The sequence below is a fragment of the Triturus cristatus genome, chromosome 7, assembly GCF_964204655.1.
Source record: "Triturus cristatus chromosome 7, aTriCri1.1, whole genome shotgun sequence".
Lineage (NCBI taxonomy): Eukaryota > Metazoa > Chordata > Amphibia > Caudata > Salamandridae > Triturus > Triturus cristatus.
Window position 1 is genome coordinate 435,331,850 of NC_140590.1, and position 24,852 is coordinate 435,356,701.

The window sequence follows — 24,852 nt, forward strand, 5'->3', positions numbered from 1 at the left end:
TTGTAGTCAGCAGTCCGGAAAAGTAACAGTGAGGTACATGGCTCATGGGCAGTGGGGGCTTCAGGAAGTGCAAAAAATGCAAGGCCTGTAAACACGGAGTTAATACCACACAATTGGCCTTACCTTTTTCAGATGGGTTTTGGAAGATCAGGCAAACATTACATTACAAGAGTGAATTAGTTATTTATGCGTTGAGATGCACTTGCTCAAAAATGTACATAGGCAGCACAATTTTAAAGGTCCATCTACATATTTTACAGCATGTCAGGGTGATCAAACACAAGGATCAGACAAACCCTGTAGCTAGGCACTTTGAAGCAGTATATGAGAGTAGGATAGCGGATATAAGCTATTGTGTTCTAGATCAAGTGCCAAATAGAATCAGAGGGGGCAACAAGTAATGTTGCCTGAGGTAATTGGAGTCCAAACATATTCTTAGATTTAATACCAAAGTTCCGGCAGGATTGAATATAGAAGAGGATCTCTATATTCATTTCAAGAACAGCAAATATGTTACATAAAGAAATTTTCAAGTCTGAGCAAATCTGAAGAAAATTTAGCATTGAGATTATAATGCATTTTTGAATAAAAATGCCATGTATGTTAGCAGTTTTATTATACGGAGCACTTTATATAAGTAGTAACTGGTGAGCTTTTTTAGATATTAGTTTATAGAACAGTGACAAACTGACAGACAGTGGTTCAGATTCACGTAGGCAACAGCAGTGATGATGTTTAATCCTAGTTGTGCGAGCCTGCATGGAAGTCTGCACTATTGATGATCAAAAGAGCTTCTTTTTAATCCTGATTTTGCATACACTGTAGTATACACTGCATGCCAATTTGCACAAATGCACTTTATGGAAATGGTCACATGTCCCTAATTCTTTGTACATGCATTTCTATTGGGTTATTTTATGTTTAAATGAAGTTTGTGGATAACATAAGATAAAATAATTAATATAATTAATTAATATAAACAGCGGCACTATATGCATCTTTCCACAAATAATATATTTGAATGAACATTCCGTACTTTCATGCAGAATGGCATTTGCCGACAAAAAAAGTGAGTGCAATGTTTTCATGCGAATAACAAGCCTGACGAATACACTGTTTGATTCTAGTATAATCATCAATCACAATTTAATTTATATTAATTTATTTCATTTCACTTTATTATAACATTGTTTGTAACAGTAGGAAGAGTGATCCTTCTAAACAATACAATGAGTAGCATTATATTGAGTTACATGGGTGTTAAAATTAAATGCACTGTCACTTTAATTTTAATCTCACAAGTATAAAAAGACCAAAATTACAGTTTGCATTTGTTGTGAAAAAGACCGCATAAACGGCCGAAACGCGTCACCTGAGCTACAATATTCGCCCTGGAAGCGAAGCTGAGCGTGATGGAGCCTGTTTTGGAAGAGTAAACGGGTGAGTGGAAATAAATATATATATATGTATATATATCCCCCCTTTTATACTAAACGACTGGACGGCTAAGACATGTGTAGGCAAGCCAAGAGTCTAATATGAAATTCAATAAACATGTTCGATTATGTAACAGTTACAAGCCTGTGACTCATTCCCAAAGACAAGAAGGTACACTGGGACTTTTTCAGAAAGTGTTAATCAGAATCCACAGAACAGTGCCTTTGAACATTTTCATTCCTCATCAATCGAGAATTTGTGATCATAGTTATAAAAATAATGTTTGCTATTTGAACCTGTGGCAATCTGACATGTATATTTGGAAGCCTACACACTGCATGTCGTCATAGTCTACGGGAGAGACCTTCCAACACAACACAGTCATGTTTTCTGGCCTTAAGGAACATTTGACAGATGGTGCGGTCTGTGAACGTGCAATGCGTAAAACAATGTGGACCAAAATGAGATGTCTATATGTAAACAGTTAATCTCTTCTATGATAACAATACTTTTTGTGCACACCAGAAGGACACTTATTAATTCTCCACCGAGGTTTCCCGCTCTGTTTTTAATTAAGTCTAGCAGTGTTTGAAGATATCTGAACAGGATCTCCAGCACACAACTACAAAGCACTCCGACCTTCTTGGACGGAACAAGAATGCTCATAATGTTCAACGAAAAATAGGTAGTGGAGGAAGGTTTTCATCAGCAGATGTTCCACCGTGAAAAGGCTCATGCCTCGTTGGTTGTTCAGGACTTGATACGTTTATGGTGAGTTTTGGAAGCCTTACATTAAGGTAGACGTGGCTTTGTCTAAAATGACTTTTTTCAAACTGTAGCCAGATGATTTAAGACATGAATTAGTTGATGTGATTCAGATCTCTACCATCTTCAGATCCTTATTTTGTTTTGCGAAGACACAGATAAGCGTGGTCTTTACGTTTCTCTGCCATTGTATTTCCTGAAACAATAAACACACAGTGGTTAAGTATATTAAAACTGGTTTTCTTGAGATCTTTTGAACACTCATGCAACATGCATTTCCACCTAAATATGAGACTAGAAACACTCTACTGGTGTTGAAAACCGGCCAGTGCCAGTTCTAATATTTAAGTACATATTGCCAAATGCGCAAAATACTAGCTGTAATTAGTCTGAATTATGAAGACCTCAATCAGGCCTTAACCATGTAAACCAGTGCCTGTCCTGTCAAGTACAGACTATGGTAATCGCCCACGACTAAGTCTCTCTAAAGGTGCACAGGCTTGACTTAAAACACCAGTATATGCTACAGCTCGCCTGATTTCTGACTCCCACTATAGAGCCCACATAACCCTTGCTCCGAACTACATGAAATGCCTTCCAATAGCGTTTACAACTACTTCCAAAATGGCGTCCCTGATCTATGATGGAGGAAATATAAATTTCTCTAGATACCTCTTCTATAAAATACAAACTTTGAGTGAGCAAAGCACCCTTGAGAACCTAGGCACCCATGAGCTCAAGAAGCAGAAAACCCTGCTACAATCCTTCTTGGAGTGTGCCACTGCGATCTGGAATTCCTTGCCTTCCCACAAATGCCCATCAATCCCCTAGAATTGCTTGATTCAATAAACAGAACAGAAGAAAATGCTTTTGAAATCCCAAACAAAGCAATTCTCTTCAACAGAGCTTAGTGAAGTGTCTACACTTTCTGCTGTTGTCCTACTCACTGACATTCAACCGCCTGTTGCAGGCAATGGATGCGTGCCCTTAGGGTCTCAAACAAGCTGGCTGTAATGCCTACCCTCGTTCTCCTTTCCCTGGACATACTGACTAGTATGCTCCGATCTCTATTTACTCACTACTGACTTGGAAGCTATTAGGTAAAGAACATAAAACAGGATTATCTGTCTTTGTTTAGAGTAGAGCCTCTTCCTTCTCTGCTAATGGCGTTGCTCTAGCTTTCTTTAGCAGTACATCTAAGCTTTAAATTATATATGTAAATCTTCTCCTGCTCTAACTGCATAATACGAATGTGAATATGTAGACACGGTTAGAGTACGTATAGTTATGTAGTATATTTTAACAATTCCTTCCACAACGAAACTAACTCAGCACCGGACCCTGCTGGGGGTGTTGTTTGCACCTTAGTGAACAGTCAAATAATAGAAATGATTAAATAAATACTAAAATATAAATTTGGCTTCCATGAACATGCCATTATAGCAAATAAATGCGTTCCACCTGAAGTCATTCATTAGAAGTAGCTGATCGTACAGCGTTGTCAAATACTGGCATTATGTTTTTCACAGGAACGTGGTTTTCACTCTTCTGCATCAGAGGTGGCTTAGATCAGGCTGATGCATTGTAATAATGCATAAGATAAATACTGCGAAATGCCCCACCTGAAGTCCTGTCATCTTCTCGACCCTGAATATCCCGAGGTTTTGAGAAAATGCAATACTCCAACAGAGCGGTTTTAATACAATAAAGTATGTCATCCACGTTTGTCAAAAAGCGGCAAGTCATCAAATGGGAATTTCAAGACTTTCCCCAGCACTCTGGGGAAAAAAGACTTGTCCTTTAGACATCTGTGCCTTCCGAGACCCATCATTCCCGCGAATTGCCAGAGGCCTGCATTATACACGACTGTGACAGCATCAATCATAGCTGCCAAGGCTAGCCTCTTCCCTAATGATCGCTTTTGCCGTATCTCCCTTGTCTTCTGAAATGAGTTTCATGACTAGAGCAATGATGCTCAACATGCCATAATCATAGCTGCGAATAAAGAAAAAGATGTTGCAGAATGAAGTTCACTCTCTTGCCCAGGGCATCAATACACCCCATCTTGGTCAGGACACAGTGGAGCTAGGTGTGACTGAATTGTGAGACCTTCCTTAGGCTGCTGCAGCAATGACAGAATCTAGATTTGGATGACCCCTGAAGTGGGCTTGGGGAGAATATGGCCCTAGTACTTATTCTCCAAGTGCTGGACCATAGCAAGGACAGTGGCCAGCATCTTTATTAGCTGAACTCCTTTTTCCAGCCAGAGTCCACAATGGGGATGAATTTAATATATGTCATAGGCTGCTTCTGAAAGTCGTATAAGGAACCTTGCTGCTCCATTCAGGTCATGGGTATGCCGAACTTCTTTGCCGTGCTGTCAAGTAGGGAGTGATACCCGGCGATATTGTCCAGCCGGGAATGAACCCACTGCCAGGTTTCGGCAAAATCCCTTCATTCCTTTTTGCACTGTCCTCTGGGTCTTCGTGATCACCTTATTGCCCCTCCTGCACTTTGCATTCCTTTATGTTACTCTCTTCTTCACTGTGATCACCACTATCGTCAGGTTTGGTCAGAAACTGTTTCTGAGGAGATCACAGAAGTGATGGTGCAGGGTTGTGCAGTAGAGATATGGAGGTACTATCATGTGCTGTGATGGTGGATGTGACTAAATGAGTGTGGAATAGGTTGCCACTGAGATTGGACATTGGGTTGTCTAGTCTTGAGCAGATCATCTCTTGAAAGGATCTGAAGCAATCGACTAAAACTTATGCCATTGGTTAGAAAATTGGATTTCTGGTTGGCTAACATATGCACCCAGGCTAGGCAGGAACCACCACTCTATTCAGGGTAATCTAAATAACCTGTGCTCACCTTCTGGTAGCTTGACACAGAGTAGTCAGGCTGATTTAAGAGGCAATGTGTAAAGTATTTGTGCAACACTCACACACACACAGTAACAGAATGAATACACTGAAAAAAGACTCCACATAGGGTTAGAGCAATAGGGAATATTTATCTGAGTACAATAAGACCAAGATGACAAACATCCAATCAGTAGAAGCCAAGAAATTCATTTTTAAGGATTAAATGCAAAAATAGTGCTTAGAAGTCACTAACGGTCTAAAGGTTACTTGAGGTAGTGAGGAACCGGTGCAAATTCAAAGTTCAGGCCGACCGCAAAGGAGAGCAGGCCGGCTACGGGACCCATGTAGGGTCCACTGAGAAAGTACCTTTGATGGAGCAAAGCGTTAACGCTGACGGCATGATGCGTCTATATTTTCCACGCAGTCGGTTGCTGCATCGTCAACGAGCTTCACTGAGCTGAAGAAAATGCGTCATCGCAGAGCTGCGCTGAGCATTGGGCTACTAAGGCTTTGGAACTGCTGTCGTCGGACAGCGTTGGCGTCGAAAGGAGATGCATCGGTTCCGACTGGTGTAGTAGTGGTAATGATGATGTTGGTTTTGTAGAAAAGAGCTACAGAACCCACTTCTGAGGCCCAGAATTTGGAGGGAGCACCTCAGGTAAGGGTAGGAGTCACAGAAGGCAGAGTCCAGCTGCACCATCTGAATTACAGAAAGTCTTTTGCATCCCTGAGACTTCAGAAAACAGGAGGCAAGTGAGCAAACCCTTGGAGATCAATTGCAGGAAAGGCAGAGCCCAGTTCTTCTTTAGCAGAGTCAGGGAGCAGCAGGCAGAAGAGCCACAAGCGGAAAAGCAGTCCTTCCAGAAAAGCAGTCCAGTTGAGTCCTTTAAGCAGCACAGCAATCCTTCTGACAGAGGTTCAGCACAAGATCCAGAAGTGTCAGAGTTTAGGGGGGTTAGAGAACCAGTACTTATACCCAAAGGTGCCTTTGATAAAGGGGGGGGATTTCAAAGAAACTCTCAGAAGTGCACAAGGATCCCTTTTAACCCAGCCCTGTCTGCCAGGCTACCCATCAGAATGCGGATGAGTGCTCAGAATGCAGATGAGATTCACCTTCCTGTCTATGTGACTGTCTATAAGGGATGCACAAGTGTAGCTGGTACCCAATTCAGATGTGTATTGGAGACAGGCTGTCTGGCACAAAGAGCAGTAGGTGCAGAGAAATGTCGACTTGCTAAAAGTGACATCTCTAAAACAGTAATGTTAAATCCAACTTAACCAGTAAGGAGGATTTATCATTACCATTCAAAACAAATTAAACATGAAAAAGCTACTTCCCTCTGTTCAGGGATTACAGCTTAGAAGTGTATTAAGGAATTCTCAATGCTGGCCTACAAGATAACAGCATCATAAGGAGTGGGGAAAGATCAAGTAAATAAGAGTATGGAAGGATTTTATAGTATATCCAGTCCCATCACCAGGGTACATCACCCAATTGGTGCCAAATATATTCCAGTCGATATTTCCAATACTGGAGTAAAAAGAAGCGTGTAGTATGGGGGACTTTTACCAACTTCTTATGATGCCGTTATCTTTGTGTTTCAGCACTGATGAAGTCTGATGTTATAATTTAAAGTAACAGACGAAACATGTTGGGAAGGAACTTAACAGACAAACAGCAAGGTCAAGTGTTTGGATTCTAGAATAAAGGACAGTGGATACAGCAACCATTACATTGACATTGAACTATTGAGTGCTCGGAGACCAATCTAAGGATGACCGGTCTAACACCATCTGAGAATCTCTGGGATACTCTTTACAGTAATGGCATGGTTAGTAGGGATCAAAATCTCCATAATCTATGGAGTTGTCATAATGCAACAGCTCCTCGTATTGTCGATGCGGTGCCTCCTGCTTATTTTTTAGGATATAGTTGTGGACGTTTAGTTGCCATGAACTGTATGCTGTCTGAGAGTGCTCCATGTCTTCCCATCTTCTGCCTCTAATTCCTCTCTGTTCAATATATGACTAGACAGATGCCTTTCCAGAGATGGTGGAATGGCATCATTGACAGTGTAGGATTTGGCACTGTCAGTGACTGTGTCTCTTTTGTTAGAGGATATGTCGTTGAGGACATCAATGAAAAGATGATCATCAACAATGTTGTTGTTGTGGATAATGAGGTGGCCCTCGATGATGGTGGGATGGTCGAAAATAGGGCTACTGACCTTCCCACAAAGAGGGAACTGTAGGACAGGTACAGAGATAAATTTTTGACAAGGCTGCCCCGGACAACAGTTTCAGCAGGAGAGGTGACTCGACGTCTGCCACAGCCGATATTCGTAACAATGTTTTGAATGAAGGGCCAGCACGATGTTTGGAGGCCTTATCACAAGCAGCAATATTCTTTTCTGAAGTAGAGGCTGATTTCTCAGGTACATACTTGGTGAACACATCAGACACCAGCTAGTGCATCCTTTTTATACCACATCCCTGGAGGGGAGGATTCTCAGTAGGCAGGGCATCTCACTTGTGCACCAAGAGTTTTGGAGGTAAAGGTTTTAAAAATATTCTCATTTGGATATATGGTATGGAAAAAGGCAATAAAAGATGTAGTGTGGGTGAGCTATAAAACCTTCTTTTGGTCACGCGCTTGTGGGGAAATGGTGCCATGACTGTTAAACCCTCACTGGGCCCGTAAAATGGTTTAAAAAAAACTCACTGCAAAACTGTTGTGACTGAGCCTTTGCTGATCCCCAGGGTAACAAAGAAAACTGAAACTCTCAAAGTTTTCAGGAAATTAGAGTTCACAAAGCAGAGGTCTGTTCATAAACATCCTCACACTCGACGGGTGCTAAAAATATGAGCTATGGTGTTCTTTAGGGATTGCGCAGTGCATCCACCTTATTGGCTAACGTTGTGGGGCTTTTCAAAGAGGTAAACATGCTACCAAACTACTGTTGGACCTGACATCCTTGGTGTGCATTGCAATTGGGTTTCCCCAATTCAGAACACCCAGATTTTTTGCTTGTTTTTTGGAGCACATGGCTTTGAAATTTTTACTGCGTGTGAGTCTCACTACATGATGCTCACCCAAGGTAATCACATGACAAATCGACTATACATGTTTACAGCCAGTGTCCACCCTTCAAGATAAGGCTCCTGCAACGCTGCAAGGATAAGGGGCATTTGGCTGGTTACATGTGTTCACATGCGTTTACACATGTGCCGGCTGCACCTGGGAGACAACTGTTGTGCACAGCATGGTACCGCACATAGGTAGCCTGGGGCAGAGGGGACTCTGCAGGATTGAATATTGGCATGGGATACGTCTTATAGTATTAGTGTCACTCACATAAGAGAAGGGGACAGGGAGCTGTTAAAAGGTCCAGTACCCTTCCTCCCAAGAAGAAGTATAAGTACACAAGGAGGGTAACTGTTCCTGAAAAAGATGTGGCTGGTTGGACTGTGGCAGGAGTGAGGGAGTCTTTCTTATTGGAAGGTAGTGCCCTCACAAACCTGTGTAGGTGTCATGCTTCATAATCGTTCTTAGCTCCTCGTGGGGCCGGCGCTGTAGTGCCCCACGGGCCCCGCAACAGAGCTCTCAGGCAGAGATCTTTTGTATATAGCCATTAGCGCTGGTAGGCCTCCGGGTAGCCATCGCGCTTTATAAATGTCATTCCATTCCATGTGTGGAGGTTTGTGGGGAGGGTGAAATGGTGAAATTAGGTGAATTAAAACTACCTAATGGGTAACGAAGGGTATTTTAATCAGGGGTCCCCTTGGCAGGATTAAAATTGTGTGGACTGTCTGCTAAGGTTATGAAGACAGACAATCTCTCAATATGTGCTCTAGAAGGTCAACAAGTTTCACGCCTTTGAGCTCCAGGAGGGATCCAGGGCATTTCTTCAGGGCCAAAAACAGGTATCCCTTCCCTTAGTCAGGGCTGGGTGCATAGATCAAGGAATATCAATTGACTCTACAGAGACTAATAGGGAAGTAAGTCAAAAGTACCTACAGTGAAAAAACCTATTCAGGTCTCCCAATCCAACTCTAATGTCAAGGAGCTGAAGCGCTGTGGATCAAAAGCAGAGGACTGCGTAAAGACTGCGGTTGACCCCAGAACCAGTGGGTCTCCCCAAGGGCCAGTGAGGCTGGCTCCATTGCACCCCCGAGGACCAGTTGGGGAAAAGCCCTGCTCCCAGAGACAGAAACCAGGAGATAGAGGGGCACAGGGAGACAGGAGAAACAGCTTTCTGAGGACAACACCGCTTTGGTGGTGAGGAGGTCTGCTGCTAGAGCTTGCCACCAGGAGACAAATGAGAAAAAAATAATCAAAATCGGCCTAACAGGGCCCAAGTTATGGCATTGTAAACTTTTTACGACTAAGCTGTGTGGCTCTGCCGGTCTTTTCTAAAAAATACTCCTGGGATGGGGGCCAGGACACAGAGGTCAGCGCAAGATTGCGTATTTAATTTTTTTCCAGGTAGGGGGCATGCATGAGTCCCCTTTCCAGGCTCTCCTTCGGGCCCAGGCCGTATTTGGAATAGAGCTGACCAGGACTCAATCTCTGACTAGCAAAGGACGAGAGGAGTGCCGTCATGCTTACCCCCAGTGGTGGTGGGATTGCCCTGCTCCCTGTGGTGGGGGGGGGGGGGAGAAGGTGGAAACGACACAAGGAGGAACGTTGACAGCAGGACCACTCCATAATACCCTGAGGGGCTTATGTATGTGCTTGATTCTTTTTTTCACTTGTGGTGTCCCCAGGATGGCAGGGTCACCATCAATGAAATAAAGCAAGCATGGGGGGGGGCGCAGGAGGGCAACAGCTCCCCCTGAAGCATTTTTATAAGGCACTGACCCTATGTTTGGGGGTGGCGGGTTCTAGAAATAAGCACCCATCTGAACCTTTTATCACTGTTTTTAAATATCTCCCAAGGCTGGAGCTTAGGCTCTACAGCTGGGAGTGCAGTACCCTCTAGGGGCTTATTTTATGGTTGCATGTATTGTGACCCAAAGTTGGCTTAAAGAAGGCACATGTTGTACAGCCCCCTCCAGGGGCTAAGTCTATGCTTAGCTGTAATGTAATAAAAATGTGATGCCCTTGAGGGGCTGATTTTATGGTTGCAGTTTCATTGTTGGAAAGTTTATAAAAAACACACAGACACATGTTTAGCTCATTTGTAATGCCTTATCCACATAATAATGACAGTGATTACGGTTCCCAGTAAATATCCTTTATCAACAATAAGTCTATTTATTCGTTTATTAGTGTTGATGATTGCATTTACCTACAAAATGATGTCTTTAACATGTGGTTTGTTCATCTTGAACCTTTGACCAAGCCAGTAGACTTATCGTGTATGTTTGCATGACCCCCTTTTATGAGCAAATGGTGACTATGTAATTTCATCTATGGTATTTCCCATCTACCAAAGTGCATAATTGTAAATTACTGCATAGTATTTAGTAGTGTGTGTAATAAATGTACTCGTCCTTTTTGTAAAGGAAAAGCACTGACTGGACAATTGTTTATTGAGTGTTATTGTTCTGTGCCAGTGAATGGTGAATACTAGCCCACACAACCTCTCCTGAGTTCAATGGACTGCTCTGCTTCGCAACCATGATAGAGTCAAATGCTACAATGGGGTGCTTGGTTCTCAGTAAGTAGAACTGTGGACTTATGACTTGTGCAGACCACACAACAAATAACCAAATTTCCTACAGTGTACTTTTTCCCCAACTTAACTTTTTGACTTCCATCCTCCTGTTTTTGTTGGCTTTTGGACTTTGCACACTTTACCACTGATTATAAGAGCTAAAGTGTTTGTGCTCTCTCCCTTAACTATGGTAATATTGGCTTACACCCAACTGTCACATTTAATTTACTTGTGGGTTCCTTGTAAAGTGGTATTACATGGATCCAGGGCCTGTAAGTTAAATGCTAAAGGGGGCCTGCAGCACTGATTGTGCCACCCACTTAAGTACCATTTTAAACATATCTCAGGCATGCAATTGTAGCCTGTGTGTGCAGTTTTAAGCTGCCATTTCGACCTTGCAAAATAAACATTTTTGCCAGGCCCAACCCTTCCTTTTTAATCGATATAAGTCACCCCTAGGGTAAGCCCTAAACAGCCCATAGGACAAGGTGCAGTGTATCTAAAAAGTTAAGACATGTACCTTTCACATTTTACATGTCCTGGTAGTGAAAAACTCTTACATTTGTTTTTCAGTACTGCAAGTCCTGTGTCTCTCATAGGATACCATTGGGTTACCTTATTACATTTAATAAGTGCTAACTTTCATTCAGCAGCAAGTAGGAATATCATGTTTAGGGCCATATGTAGGTGGCCTAACATTTACCACTTCATAAATACCGAATTTTACCGATTCGGTATTTATGAAGTGGTAAATGCTATGTAGGTAATCCATCGGTAATATTTACCGATTCGGAATGGGTCGGTATTTTAGAATCGGTATTTACCGATTCGGTAATGGTAACTGGCTTCCCATTGATTCCTATGGGCCAGGAGGCCCATAGGAATCAATGGGAAGCCAGTTACCATTACCGAATCGGTAAATACCGATTCGGTAATGGGGGAGCACAATCAAGGGTGGCAGGGTGTCACAGTGACACCATGTTACTCCCCTGATTCCTGCATGTGTGCACATGTGGCACACATACATGCCCTAAGGGCATGTATGTCTGCCACATTGCACACTTCTAAGTGCCAAAAAATGCTTTTTCAAAGCCATTTGTTATTTACCACCAACTTTTAGTTGGTGGTAAATAACGAATCCACACACTCCCCCTACATCTCATTTCAGGATTCGGTATTTACCGAATCGGTAAAATTACCGAATCGGTAATTTTACCGATTTGGTAAATTACCGAATCCTGAAATGTCCCCCCTACATACCAAAAGCCTGAATACCGGTCGGTAACGGGATTTTTACCGAAAATCGGCCGTTACCGACCGGTATTAGGCTACCTACATATGGCCCCTAGTGTCTAAAGAATTGGATGATTAAACCATCCTTAATGTTAAGTCAGATTTTAAGTCACTATTCTGAAACTGCCACTTTTAGAAAGTTTGCATTATCTTGTCCTAACATTTGGGGCCTGCAGACCGTTTCCTGGGTCACAAGACTGGGTGTAGATGGTAGTTGCTCTTTATGTATTGCTTGCAAATAGTGAGACAAAGGAGAATATGTGTTGGCAGGATGGACCATCTCTAACATGATGGGGTGGAGCTGTCACCTACCACACTTGCACATCACAAAGGCTGTGCCTGAGCTCACTCACAAAGGGTTTGACACAAGTCTTTTGTGACACCAGACAAGCTGGGGCCAGGGCCAAGCATCTCTGGGGGTGGAAATCTCCAGAATATTCCCCTACTTCAAAGTGGGCACTAGGTAAAAATAATGGACCCTCCAAACCAAATCTTCAGTACACTCCTGGACCTGTAGATACTACAGAAGAAGTAATGCTGTGCTGCTCAGCTGTCAGAAGGACTGCTACCCTGCTGCCCTGTTACTTTACTGCCTTACCTGCTGAGAAGGAAGACTGGACCTGCACCCTTCATCCCAAGCTGAAGTGACTTTAACTGTCAGCTGACTTACCTCCTGTTCTGAGCAAGAGAGAGAGAGAGACATATGCTCTAGAGGCCTCTCTGCAACTGCCCGACTGACCTGCTGCCTATACCTGCCAGAGACCTGCTGGCCTCTGCTGGAATGGGTTCCTGATCCCCAAGAGGTGCCCCTCTGGTCCTGAACCCTTGGTGTAGGATCAGTTGAGTGCTCTCACCAAGCAAAGGAGAAATCCTGAAGTTTTAGACTCTTCATGACCGCACACAGACCTGTTCGTGCCAAGATCTTGCTGCCATCAACACAAAGTTTTGGGGAACCTGACTCTTTGCACCACAGTGATTGCCAATGATGCCAAGCAGCGCAAGATTTGCCCTTTGCACTATATCGATGACCAGTCGTGATGCTCTCCCAGCTCATCAGGGCCCCCTCCACTGCCAACAAACTCTTCCTGCTGGACTTTTGAAGATAACTCTTTCAGCGAGACTAACCTGGTCCCTGTAACCAGCCTGCGCTTCATCGCGGTCAGCTTGAACTTGTGACTTTCACATGGTAGTACATGACCATATACCCACGAGTAGCGATTAGTTCTTTTAGGGTTTTACTTACCTGAAATGTTTAAAATTGCATATCTCCACTTCTACTGATTGGATGTTTGTCATTTTGGTCTCAAATAATGTATTGAATTGTACTCTATTTTGCTAAGTTGCTGTGGGAGTTTTCACTTAATTGCTGTTTGAAGTGTGGCATAAATACTTTACACATTGTCTTTGAATTAAGCCCGACTGCTTTGTGCCAAGCTTCCAGAGGGTTAAAAACAGTTTAATTATGGATTTGCTTATGTTTCACACTGACAGGGATTGTGCTTCCTGCTTGAGTAGGCTTTCATCCACCTTCTCCGGTAACCCATTTCCAATAACAACCATCACCATATCTTTTGCCTTTAAAACATTGCGGATTCCCAGAGTGACAATGTGGAACACTTCATGCATGTCATTCTATAAAAGGACCACTGATGAAAACAGCATCATCTTTAACATAAATGCCCTCTAAAGCTTGCCTGGATTTTCTCAACAAGCTACAGGAACAGTAAGAAGAAGCTTTTAATGTTCCAGATCATTCAAGGTGATTTCAATGGTCCTTTCCCATTATGTGATCAATCTAGAGGGAGGGTATAGATCTCAGAATTAAGTCACAAACATCTTGCATTTAATCAGTGACTGGAGGATGTGATATCCATACAAAGAAGGCTATTTATTTCACTCACACCTGCATTCTTAAGTTTTGAGTTTGGAATACTAGCTTGGTCTCACACAGGATGGCTATGGATCAAAAATGTAAAACATTTCTCTAAAAGGTTCTCAGATGCCACTTATGATGAGCGTTCATACCATGGTGGCCCATATTACAAAGAATGGTGCGTTAAGTGCCTTCATTTGTTTGAAAATGACAATGCAAAACGTGGAATTAATAATCAATTCCTATTTTGACCATTTTGATGATTCTACCCAGAACAAAGAAATGCGATGGAAGGCATATATCTAGGCTTAAATAGAGAAACACATAGGTAAGGTGTTTGTCCTATAAGCAGCAAGCATTGGCAAAGTGATTAGTCTGGCTTTAATTAGTGAATGCATGGAAACACAATCACGCACACACGCATGAAAACTATTTATGCCATGCCATAGTTTCACCTGCTGCACTGCACTGTAAGCTTGACAGATAATAGGACACAAAGGAAGCACAGAAAGATGTAGGTTGAAAAAAGTTGAACCCTAAATAGCCTGTTGACATTTATGCACACAACTGTTTACGTATGTTAACACATTTTGGAAAGATGTATTGGCTTTGACAGTGCCGGTTTGCTTTTTTTCAGTAAGCTGCTCTTGAAACAAAGGATAAGAAATATTAGGAGTCCCATGCTTGCTGTGCCATAGAATTCATGCTATTCCTCAAAGATGAGGCCTGAGGGGCTGTAACCGGTTTAGGCTGGCAAGTGTTCCCGTTCAACGGGGACATGGCTCGGCAGTTCAGGCGGGTATAGTCCTACTGCAGAAGGCTCAAGGCTGATTTGTGAATGTCACTACTGCCTTTGCCCCACCAATGTGAGTAAACAATGGACTTGAATGCAGTCCAGAGGTACCATGAGTGACCGAGATGTATTCTAGCATGCCACTCATCACTTTTTTGTTTTTCCTCCATGCACATTGCTGTTGTCCCTACCTTGCCTGTTATTTGTGGCAGCTATCCCTGATGTTACAACTGTTGTAGTTTTTGGTTTGCTGTTGATCCTGCTGTAGTCCCTTATAACATTGCAGGTGTAGTTGCTGCTGTGGCCCATCCGGTTGTGCCATCTGTTGTCACTGCTGTGGTCTCAACTATTGTTGCAGCTGTTTTTGCTACTGTGGTGGCTGTGATCACAACTTTTATTGATCCTCCAATCCCTGCTTTGGCAGACACTGGTGTTGCCCCTTTTCTTGCTTCTGAGGTAACAGCTTTTGTAGATGTTGCTGGGATGGTGGCTAGGTGGACTAATGTGTCCACTGTGGGGGCCACCTGTGTTTGACCTCTTGGTCACAGGTTCAAATCCCAGCGTGCCCACTCAGCCTTTCATCCTTCTGAGGTCGATAAAATGAGTACCATTGAGTTGGGTACCAATAAACATCCGCTATTCGGCGCCAAGATACCCTTAAAGGTGAACATGCACTCTACAAATACACATTATGTTTATGTAGTGTTACTTCTCTGGTCTATGCTGTAGTAGCAGCAGTGGTCTCTGCTATCTTTACAGCCATGTTAAATGCTGTGATTGCAGGTATTTTTTTAATTTTGAAGTTTTATAAACTCAATCCAATTAAGTGATCTTCCCAGAATCACAGGATGTTGAGATGACACCGGGACTCAAACTCAAAAACTCTGCCATAAGACTACATCAAGTGCTCTAAATGGGCCAGTACTCGCAAGTACTGAGTACCGGCACTTCTTATTTTTATCACTCACAGTACCAGTACTTCCCTACTGAGAGTACCGGTGCTCATTAAAGGTAGGCTCATTGGCTGCTAGTGCTGGAGAGCACTAGACTGTCAGAGTGGAACCTGTCTCTGGCAGCTAAGGCACTTCTGTAACCCTAAACTGAGCCCCAGCTGAACTATTCAGTGTGGGATCATTTACATTATGTCCGGGTGTTCACCATCACCCTGTCTTTGACAGAGCAGGGTCCATTCAGGCCGTGTGCTGTCAATCACATTCACACTATCGTGCACATTTGTGCAAACACAGGAATCGAGGCAGCCCGTTGACAGCAGCAATTAAGAAAGCCATGGAAGGTAAGGAGTTTAAATGGCGTTAATCCCACCGGAGTCTTTTGTGTGAGTCTGCTTATGTCAGTGTGTTTGTCTGATAGTGTGTGCACGTTTTTCTGAGAGAGAAAAGCAAGAGAAAGAGGGAGGGAATCGGGACACTGTCAGGAGGTATTTTAAAGCAAATGTGGGGAATCTGTGTGTGCATGTTTGCTTGTTTCTTTTTCTGTGTGTGCATGCTTGCAAATATATAATTTTGTGCCAAACAATAGAAAATATTAGTATGGCATTAAGAAGCTGCAAGTATTACAAAACAAGGATATGTTAACATATTATTGCGTTTGGCTTTTTTTGAGTAATGAGTTGACCTGTTTTGTTTATATAAACGCATTTCTCATGTTTTTTTGGTATGTGCTGTAACTGGTATAGAAAACATTCATTATTATCACATCTTTCCCTTAGTCCTGCCCCCTGAGCCGCCCACTCGCCACACCTCTGGCTCATTTAAATGAATATCTGCAAATATTTTTACCCCATTTAAAGCACTTGCTACAAACTCTCCCTTTCTACTCCTTTGTTGATGTGGCAGCTGCTAGTTCTGCTATGTAGGAGGCTGGGTTGTCAGTGGCTATTGCAGTTATTTTCCCTGCGATGGTGGCAGTTGTACTCACTGGTGTAGCCTATGTTGTAGATGTATCACAATTGTTTCTGTTGCCTCTGCTGAACTAGCAGCTATTGTGCTACGGTGGCAGATGTGGTCACTGCTGCCATGATAGCTTTGGATGCTGCTATGGTCCTTTGTGTGGTAGCAGATGTAGTTTCTGCTCTAGTCTGCTGTGAGGACGTCAAGGAAAGCGTTGGGGGTGGGTGGGGCCATTTGTGATCCCACCCGCCTTTGTTTGATCATTGAGTTGAGCTACTCTTTAGACCTTATGGCCAAAGCACCAAAAAAACGATGCAAAATGTTTAACTGTGCACCATTGAAGGCCCCTCTTCTACATTCTCTTGTCTGCGATCACGAATTCTAGCACACATCTGATTTTTCTGGCCGGATCGAATAAAAAGATTTTAGTCACAAACTATTTATTTTAAATATAGTAGATGTGAGCAGATAGCTTCCTGCCTTCTGAAGCAATACACATTAATCCATACAGTGGAGCGTTAAAAATGGCCTTTTTTTGATTTCCAAACAGATAAACACACAATTCTAGCAGTTACATAACAAGCATTGGAAATGCAATAGGTCTAGCATTTGTTTGATTTGGAGCTTTTGGCGTTGTAAATGGCAATGTTTTTACCCATGTTTTATGGAGTGTATGTATGTATGTGGTGTGTAGTGGAATTATGTGGGCTGGATTGGAATTGTTATTTGTGGAGCAGCATGAAGCATAAGGAAAGAGAGTAAGAAGAGCAGCATGAGGCACAAAGAGGAGCGTAAGGAGAGTAGCAGGAGGCACAAGGATGCATAGTGAGGAGAAGAGCAGCAGGAGGCACAAGGAAAGAGAGGGAGGAGGAGAAGAACAGCGTGAGGCACAAGGAAGGAGAGTGAGAAAGAGAGCAGCGTGAAGCACAAGGAAGGAGAGTAAGAAGAGCACCGTGAGGCACAAGGACGGAAAATGAGAAAAACAGCAGCATGAGGCACAGTGAAGGAGAGTGAGAAGGACAGCGTGAGGCATAAGGAAGGAGAGTGAGTAGAAGAGCCACGTGAGACACAAGGAAGGAGAGTGAGAAGAAGAGTAAAGTGAGTCGCAAGGAAGGAGAGTGAGGGGGAGAAGAGCAGCATGAGGCAAAACGAAGGAGAGTGATGAGGAGAGCAGCGTGAGGCAGAAGGAAAGTGAGTGAGCAGAGCAGCGTGAGGCACGAGGAAGGCAAATGAAGAAGAGCAGCGTGAGGCACAAGGAAGGAGTGTGAGAAGAGCAGCAAGAGGTACAACGAAGGCGAATGAGGAGAGCAGCGGGAGGTACAAGAAAGGCAAGTGAGGAGAGCAGCAGGAGGTACAAGGAAGTCGAATGAGGTGAGCAGCAGAAGGTACAAGGAAGGTGAAAGAGGAGAAGAGAGGCATGAAGAAGAAGGAAGGAGAGTGAGAAGAGCAGCAGGGTGTACAAGGAAGGAGAATGAGAAGAGCAGCAGGAGGTACAAGGCTGGAGAGGGAGGAGAAGAGCAGCAGGAGGTACAAGGATGGAGAGGGAGGAGAAGAGCAGCAGGAGGCAGAAGGAAGGAGAGTGATGAGAAGAGCAGTGTGAGGCACAAGGACGGAGAGTGATGAGAAGAGCAGTGTGAGGCACAAGGAAGGAGAGTGATGAGTAGGGCAGCGTGAGGTGCAAGGATGGAGAGTGAGGGAAAAAGCGAGGTAGTATATTTATATATACTCCCGTAAAGGACCTCAGGTTCTAAGAGAAGCTTCATCTTGAAACTCATACAAAACACAAAATGGCATAAAATGTACAAGTAAGTAAAGCCACTACTTACAGACATACATAATAAAGAAAAAACTCCTTATTTGGAACAGTAGGAAAAATAAAACAATATTCAACAGTCATTGAAGAAGGCAGCCCTCCACCTTTCCCCAGTTTATTTAGGTTTTTTTAATTACGATCCCCCATTTCTTTTAAAGAGAAAGGTAGGCCCAGAAAACTAGTTTGCTACTAAAACTCCTAAGAGCAGCATAAGAAGCAAGTAAGTAAAAAAAATTCATCCTTAATTATAATGTTCAAAAATCCTTTAACTTAGAACCAGGAATTAAATGTATGTCACCCCTCTTCCCCCGATTCTTGTACCAAAGCAGCAATAAATCATGCTGTAAGTATAGTTAAGGAATTATGTGTCCTCCAAAAGCACACCAGCAGGCCGTCTGAACTGCCAAACGCAAAAGAAAAATGCTTCAATTTTCTGCATGTAAGGAAAACAAGCATTGGCATAACCAATAGGTCTCCCTTTTGGGACCTTATAAGTATGCAGCACAATATCCTTGGTGCACCAACATTAACTGTTGCATTGTTAAACACTTATGAGGTCCCAAAGGTGAGACCTATTGACTATGCCAATGCTTGTTTATAGTTAGAGTAGGAACAGTATGTTTAAAACATATTTTTATAGCCATTTTCATATTTCACACATCGTACATCATACAAAGTTATCGAATAGTGAAGTTAGACTGTACATTCCATGGTGGTACATAATATCTGTATATACTGGTGATACATCAAGTGGGAGCATAAATAACTTACAGATATATCGTGATGAGTGTACCCTGTTGTCTCAGGTTCCAGACATGGCACAGGAACTGGGGTGTAACGGGGCATAACCTAGGGAACGGGCATGGAAGAACCCCTCCAGAATCTCTAGCGAGGGTATGGAACGTCGTATGGGTAAGGCACCACTGTGACTCACGGTTGCCTATCAAATTCGATTCGACCTAAAGCCACAATAGCACCCCTGATGCTGGTGTTTGTGTGGAGTTCATGCGGTCGTTATTTCGAGAGATTGGTTGGGTGGGGTCTGTGACTGCGTGTGCAGGGCTGACAATGCGGGCGGGCCGTCTGTTGGATCTGCTCCCGGGGTTAGCTGCTTGAACTGATATAATACTAGATTGGGAAACAAGGAAACCCTACCCACAAGGAGCCTGGGTATTATGTGCTGTAAGGAAACAATAGCTCATGCGGATTGATACTTAATAATATAGTATATAATCTAAAATAATGATCAAAGAAAAAGGGGATTATGAAAGATGTCAGAAGAAAAGGCAAAGCCATACACGTTGGATCTTTTTTATGAAGAATATTTTCCGTTTATATTTCTGAAATATTTACACAAAAAGTGGACATAAATTTACGATACAAATTAACATTAAACATACAAGTTACAAAATAGTGTCCCAATGAAAAAAACCTTACACAAAAAATTAACATAACATACAACATACAAACAAGGTTTCCATTTCTCTTTACAAAGGCAATCACTAGTAATTAATAATTCAAATTAACAACACTTAATTAATGTAGGTGTTGATTGAGTGATTTGCCTATCGCGTCAACGGCGTTTCGACCCTATTCCAAGTTTAAAGGGTCTCGTCAGGACAGTCTAATATAGGGACACCTGAAAAGGGAATTATGAAAATATATCAGAAAAAGGGCCAGTGGGTCTCAAGAAATTAAATTAATATAGGTGATGCGCCTCTTTACCTTAACGTCCAAAACTGGTCTAGCGTGTAAATGTACAGTGACACCGTGTTTAGAGTGAAATGATAAAATACTCACAGGTACCCAGCCGGGTGCTGTGTGCAGATAGAGAAAAAAACCATTACTGTCAGTGCCATAATTCAGTCATATGTGTGTCTAATGGATACCCAAATGTCTACTTACCCCTGTGAGAGAAGACTCACACGGAGGCAGTTGCCCACTGTAATGCGATTCGGTTGTGAATATCACGTAAGATGAGGGTCCTTCCAGATACAGAACCTCCAAACTGCTATATTAGCGAGTCCGATCAACTGTACAAAAAATAATAAAAAGGCGCTAGTATCAAAAAACATCCAGTGGAAATAGGCCTTTTCAGTCTGTAAATGACCTGAAATGCAAAAACAACGAAGTGGAGACGCAGCTCCTACCTCATTTCTTCCTTCCGGGTTTCTGAATATCCCACGAAGCGCTGCAGCAGGCGAGCAATGTCCTGGCTGCTGGTACGATCACAGTGGTAGGTGGAGGAGTGGAATACTTAAGCCTGATACGTTAAGCGATAGCCAATCAGGAGTCCCTAACAATACTGTAGCGCGAGCGTGACGTTGCCTAGTAACCGAAAGCTACCGTCAATCACTGTTACGTGATTCCACGGCATGTGAGTGAGGTTAATTATTTTTAAAAAACGTGGAAAGAAGTGAGCGCTGAACTCCGAGTTGTACCGCTGTGATATTAATAGTGCAGGAACCGGGAAGTAAACGGGACTGTCTGATAAAATATCTTAATTGCCTAGATGATGGTTGAATTTATAATTGTACACAGTTACCGAACTTGTGGGCAGCGCTCCTACATTCAATATCCGTAAATGATCAGTTGGTAATTAAAAAAAGCAGTGGAGTACAGAGACGATTAACATAACAATTACACAATTACATGGGGTTTTAAATTTTAAGCTATTTGTTTGTTAGTTAGTTATGGCATGTAACAATGATAATTAATTCAATTCTTTAGACAATAAGCAGTGAACGTTTCAATTCAACACCGACACAATTGTGAAAATAATCACTGATTTAAAGCAAAGAAATAGTAATGCAGATGCATGACTTACTATACAGAAAGGCTTAAAATTAATTATCTTATTCAGGACAATAGGTCATAATCAGTGGTCAACTATTCCATCAAAGACATTAAAGTAGTGTACATTCGCATTTACATAGTACATATGGCAGTGGATCCCTAACCATAACCATTATCCATCAGTTATTGTCACACAAGTATGTTTCAGGCTGTTTATGGAAAAGTATGTCGGAACCTCTTTGAAATTACAGCTAAAGCAGTATTTAGAAAAGTATTTAGGAATACATGCTAGGTAATCAAGCAACACTGATTCAGGAAAGGGTAGTGATAAACCCACGCCATTCCTCAGCTGTGTTCAGCCCTTGTAGTATGGAATTAGTACGCTCAATCCAACGACATTCCAGGCGTTGCAGTATCTGTGATAAATCTCCGCCTCTTTTTGGAGCAATCACTTTATCTATTACCTGCCAGCGAATGTCATTTGCTGTGTGCCCTTTCTCTTCAAAGTGATTGACCAATGGGGCATTGGGAACAGAATTCCTAATCCTACTGCGATGCTGCCCTATGCGTGCTTTAACAATTTGTTGAGTTTGTCCAATATACGGTAGCCCGCAAGGACATAGTATGCAATATACTACATTTTTGGTATTGCAGTTGGCAAAGAAATTTAGTAGTTGATCAACTTTTCCATGAGTGAATTTCTTAGTATTTACTGTAAATTCACAGGCGACACAGTTGCCACATTTATAGTGACCTTTAACATCTGGTATCCCCCAGGTTGATTCCAAAGATCTCAAATTTTGGCATGGGCCCTCCATTGACGATCTTACAAGGTGATCTTTAATATTTTTGCCTCTTTTAAAGGCAAACATTGGTATGTCAATACTGGAGTCTATATTTCGAATAAGGTGCCAATGTTTTGTGACCAATTTACGAATGGCATTCGTGTGTATACCAAACGTGGTGACACAGATTAATTTGTCAACCTTGGTTTTTTCTTTAGGAATGAGTAATGTCTCTCTGGGGCAGAACCAGGCTCTTTTCAAAGAGTTCTTCACTAATTTTTTTGGGTATCCCCTAGATAGCAGTTTGTCTTGCAGAATATACGCCTCTCTCATGTAGTCCTCTTTTTTGGTACAGTTGCGACGTATTCGCAAAAATTGTCCATGAGGCAATCCATCTCTCAAGGCACAAGAATGATGACTGTTGTAAGCGAGTAGTGTATTACGCTCAGTTGGCTTCCTGTGCAATGAAGTGTAGAGTTTCCCCTCATCATGTGAGATGTTAAGATCTAAAAAGGCGATGCAAGAGTCATGTATGGTGGATGTAAATTTGAGGTGCGGTTGAACCGAATTTAAGTAAAACACAAAATTATTAAACTCAGAAACTGTGTCAGACCAAATCAAAAAAATGTCATCAATATATCTTTTCCAACAATTGATTTTTGAGTAGTATATGTTTCCATCATTGAGGACAAATTTGTGCTCTAGGTTATCCATATAAGATCGACCATATGACATCACCAAAGACCGATTAGCGACACTAGATATCACCTCATTATATACTAATATACCTCAGCAGGAATGTATACAGGTGATCCAGGACTTACTTGAAACTAGACCAAAACCCCACCAGGTCCCTACTTCTTTTATTGTCACACTTTTACAGATTGCATTGACACACAATTACTTCGTCTCAGAAGGCAAGTACTACCAACAATGCTCCGGGACCAGCATGGGCGCAATTTTTGCGCCAAATCTGGCAAATATCTTTATGGATAACCTAGAGCACAAATTTGTCCTCAATGATGGAAACATATACTACTCAAAAATCAATTGTTGGAAAAGATATATTGATGACATTTTTTTGATTTGGTCTGACACAGTTTCTGAGTTTAATAATTTTGTGTTTTACTTAAATTCGGTTCAACCGCACCTCAAATTTACATCCACCATACATGACTCTTGCATCGCCTTTTTAGATCTTAACATCTCACATGATGAGGGGAAACTCTACACTTCATTGCACAGGAAGCCAACTGAGCGTAATACACTACTCGCTTACAACAGTCATCATTCTCGTGCCTTGAGAGATGGATTGCCTCATGGACAATTTTTGCGAATACGTCGCAACTGTACCAAAAAAGAGGACTACATGAGAGAGGCGTATATTCTGCAAGACAAACTGCTATCTAGGGGATACCCAAAAAAATTAGTGAAGAACTCTTTGAAAAGAGCCTGGTTCTGCCCCAGAGAGACATTACTCATTCCTAAAGAAAAAACCAAGGTTGACAAATTAATCTGTGTCACCACGTTTGGTATACACACGAATGCCATTCGTAAATTGGTCACAAAACATTGGCACCTTATTCGAAATATAGACTCCAGTATTGACATACCAATGTTTGCCTTTAAAAGAGGCAAAAATATTAAAGATCACCTTGTAAGATCGTCAATGGAGGGCCCATGCCAAAATTTGAGATCTTTGGAATCAACCTGGGGGATACCAGATGTTAAAGGTCACTATAAATGTGGCAACTGTGTCGCCTGTGAATTTACAGTAAATACTAAGAAATTCACTCATGGAAAAGTTGATCAACTACTAAATTTCTTTGCCAACTGCAATACCAAAAATGTAGTATATTGCATACTATGTCCTTGCGGGCTACCGTATATTGGACAAACTCAACAAATTGTTAAAGCACGCATAGGGCAGCATCGCAGTAGGATTAGGAATTCTGTTCCCAATGCCCCATTGGTCAATCACTTTGAAGAGAAAGGGCACACGGCAAATGACATTCGCTGGCAGGTAATAGATAAAGTGATTGCTCCAAAAAGAGGCGGAGATTTATCACAGATACTGCAACGCCTGGAATGTCGTTGGATTGAGCGTACTAATTCCATACTACAAGGGCTGAACACAGCTGAGGAATGGCGTGGGTTTATCACTACCCTTTCCTGAATCAGTGTTGCTTGATTACCTAGCATGTATTCCTAAATACTTTTCTAAATACTGCTTTAGCTGTAATTTCAAAGAGGTTCCGACATACTTTTCCATAAACAGCCTGAAACATACTTGTGTGACAATAACTGATGGATAATGGTTATGGTTAGGGATCCACTGCCATATGTACTATGTAAATGCGAATGTACACTACTTTAATGTCTTTGATGGAATAGTTGACCACTGATTATGACCTATTGTCCTGAATAAGATAATTAATTTTAAGCCTTTCTGTATAGTAAGTCATGCATCTGCATTACTATTTCTTTGCTTTAAATCAGTGATTATTTTCACAATTGTGTCGGTGTTGAATTGAAACGTTCACTGCTTATTGTCTAAAGAATTGAATTAATTATCATTGTTACATGCCATAACTAACTAACAAACAAATAGCTTAAAATTTAAAACCCCATGTAATTGTGTAATTGTTATGTTAATCGTCTCTGTACTCCACTGCTTTTTTTAATTACCAACTGATCATTTACGGATATTGAATGTAGGAGCGCTGCCCACAAGTTCGGTAACTGTGTACAATTATAAATTCAACCATCATCTAGGCAATTAAGATATTTTATCAGACAGTCCCGTTTACTTCCCGGTTCCTGCACTATTAATATCACAGCGGTACAACTCGGAGTTCAG

At 42.1% G+C, this 24,852-nt stretch overlaps 1 protein-coding gene across 2 annotated transcripts in view; it reads right to left on the reverse strand.

The window, feature by feature from the left end:
* Positions 1-1,145: 1,145 nt before the first annotated feature.
* TMEM220 (transmembrane protein 220) overlaps positions 1,146-24,852 on the reverse strand; it is a 187,253-nt gene continuing 163,546 nt past the window's right edge. For both annotated transcript variants that reach the window (XM_085616752.1, XM_085616751.1), the window contains one exon: positions 1,146-2,398. The gene's annotated coding sequence lies outside the window, so the exon portion shown is untranslated. The remainder of the gene's footprint in view (positions 2,399-24,852) is intronic.